Below are 3,443 nucleotides of genomic sequence, written 5' to 3' on the forward strand. Positions count from 1 at the left end.
ACGAAATACCTAAATAAGATTCGGAAGCATTATATTGTAATAAATAGAGGCGAGCTAAGTCATATGTAGGTTCATTAAGAAGAATAATGACGTGAAACACAAATTGCATTGCATAAAAGCCACATGACGTGGAGCTATGTTATTCATATAAATATATGCACCTTAGCTTAATCAATAATGTATACCAACTATATATCCCCCAAAATATCCAAAAGTGCATCCAATCAAATATGTCAAAGTCCAACCACATGAATTCAAAATGACGCTTTTCCGGTGCTGTTCTGATAATGAAAGTTGTGTTACTTAATTGCGTCTTTCTTTCGTTGCAATTTCACAATCTGGATAAAAGTGATGATATACTGTATTTAAAAAATAATAAAAAAATAGCAAAGGAGAAAAACTTTAAATTGAAATTTAAGTTATATCTTTGCTATGTGCAAAAAGCCGAATTGCGGGTTCATTTCTTTTTTTTTTTCGTTATTATTGTTATTTAATTTTTTTAAATATATATAAGTATTTATGTATCTTTTTTATAATGAGTATATATTTGAATAGGTTATTAAAATTTTTTTTGTCAGATATTTTCGTTTTTAAAAAAAATTATTACATTTGAGATTTTTAAATTTTATAAAAATAAAATATATAACTCCTTATTTTAGTTAGATCTATTATTTTTATTTAATCATTTAGACAAATGAATTTTTAAAAGTATGATGAATGATTTATATATCTTATTTTTATAAAATTTAAAAATAATATAATAAAAAAATTTTAAGAATAAAAATGTTGGATACAAAATTCTTTACAGTATATAGTTTTTATTTATTGTAAAATTTGATGTGACACTGATGTTTTAAAAAATGGTTCTAGATTATGATTTACCTCTCTTCTTCCTTAGATCGTTATATACATATTGAAAACTAATAAATAAACGAAATAAAAGAAAAAAGGCAAACAGCGTTCTTGCAACACTACAGCACAAATAATAATCTATCCATTAGATCATGACCAGAAACGAAGTTAGGTTAAAGTTTAAAGAGTGATAAAAAATTAATTTCAAAATAAAAAGGACTTCAATAAGAATTTTAAAAAAGATTAAACTAAAATTTATACAATTTATAAGAAACGATTGAAGTTTGGGGTCGTTGTCCTCCTTCCTCTCTACCAATAAGGAAATGCTAATTAATACAATAGAATATATAATATACAATCTATGAATCTAATTCAATTCATCACCTAATACAAAACTTGCTAACAATAGTATAGCTAGATGGAGAGATCTATAATTTCTTTATTTATATTTTTTAACTTTAACTATGCTTTCGTTCTCTCTTTTATTAAGCTGTATTTTTAACTATGTTTAGTATATAAGAGACGTAATGTTTGACGAATAATATTTTTCTAATATCTTATGACTCATCAGGTTCACCCAAATCCTGTCTAACGCATCTAGAAGCAAATTTTGGTCTTGTTCCTAATTTTATAATAACTATAGTTTGCCGGAGGAAGAAACACTTAAAACGCCTATACATATGCAAACATTTTAGCGGAAAAAGAAAACAGAGAAGTTAGTTAATATTAATTTAGTACAAAGAAAAATATATTAACCACCTACTCTTTATTGCATAATTTATTTAGAGAACAAGATCGTGGATTAATGTCTGAATATTCTCCTTTCCATATATAATTAATTGTTTAATTAGTTTTCAAGGTTTCACCAGAATGTTGGCAAGAAACATGAATGCTTGGCTTATTGGCTTCCGTGCATGTGCAGCGATCATAATTCATAGTTGAATACGGTTCCACAACCCTGAATAGAAGAACATATATTTTGTTTCTTTATTTTACCAAGGGAATTCTTATTTAGTTGATTAATTCAAAAAAAAAAAAAATTGGTTTTGCTGTTGACGCTTATTAAGATTCTGACTAAAATCTTGATAATTTCATGCCAAATATATATGAAATTGTTTTCTTTATGCATGAATCTCATCAAAGTTAGGCTTATTACAGTGTCGTCTTTACCAGCTATTATTGAAATGCATGCCCTTTTACTTTGAACCTTAGTTTGATCAACTTATTATTATTTATTAATTAATTCTTTTTCTTTTGACCTTCTCTACCACCCATTATTGACATGTGCTTTTACTATGACTCTCTTTGAAGTGTTCATTAATAATTAACTAACTTATTGTCCCATCTTGATATAATCCAAAATATAAAAGATAGATATACTTAAACATATATAAACTTTAGGGTTAATCACATTTTACGTAACATATACACTTCTCTTTATAAAACATTTAGGGTTACCTATGATATATATATATACCTTCACAACTATCACACATAATTTAATTAACCTAACTCTTGCATTGTAAGATATTCATTATTGGTAAAAAATGTTTTATCTCATCAGTATCCATGCATGCCACCTATTCTGACTTATTGAATCCTCTATGTAGGTCAAAAGAGGAACATGTTACTCTACTATATGGAAATTCAATTTGTGTGTGTCCTAAGTATTGTAAAATAAATAAATAAATAAAATAAAATAAATATAAAATAGAGAAGTATAAATAGAGAATTTTAGTATTAATATTCTATAATATTATTATCTTAATATAATAGAGATAATTTATATATTTTTTTATAATTCATTTTTTCGTATATGTTGGAACGTACATATATAGAGAGAAATATTTTGTTATTATTGTGTGTTGTCTAAGACTTATTTTTTTTATTTATACACATACAAAAGTCATCTTTTTTAATTTTTATTAAATTTAATCTCTCTTGATAATCTGAGCCTCTTACCATTAAAAAATTAAGCCACTCATATTGTGAAAGAAGTCATACATTACTAAATGGGTATCTATATCACAACACTCCCTCTTAGATGTCCATTTAGGATTATGTCTCGTTAAAATCTTAGTAAAGAAAAATCTAATGAAAAATCTTTAGTAAAAGAAAAAGAGTACAATATCATTTGTGATAAGGACTGCCTCGTTAAAAATCTTGTCAAGAAAAGTCCAACAGGGATAAAAAAACTTGACCAAAGAAAAAAGAGTACAGCCTCCTTCTCTTTTCAATATTATTTAATATCTTGAAATTAGCACATCACAATTTGATGTACCAATCTTTCAAAAGAAAATTTTGAAAGTGACTTTGTAAATAAATCTGTCAGATTATTGCTTGAGCAGATCTATTAGACATCAATGGTTCCTTAATTTTGAAGATCACGAGTGAAGAAGAATTTACGGAGAAATATGGTTTATTTTATCACCTTTGATGTATCCACCTTTAAGTTGAGCAGTGCATGCTATATTATCTTCAAATAGAATAGTTGAAGCTATTTTCCTATCAGTTAGTCTACATGATGATAGAATATATTGGATTAAACTCTTGAGCCAAAAACACTCGTGACTTACTTTATTTATCATTAG

Source organism: Arachis duranensis, chromosome 7 (genome assembly GCF_000817695.3).
Source record: "Arachis duranensis cultivar V14167 chromosome 7, aradu.V14167.gnm2.J7QH, whole genome shotgun sequence".
Taxonomy (NCBI): Eukaryota; Viridiplantae; Streptophyta; class Magnoliopsida; order Fabales; family Fabaceae; genus Arachis; species Arachis duranensis.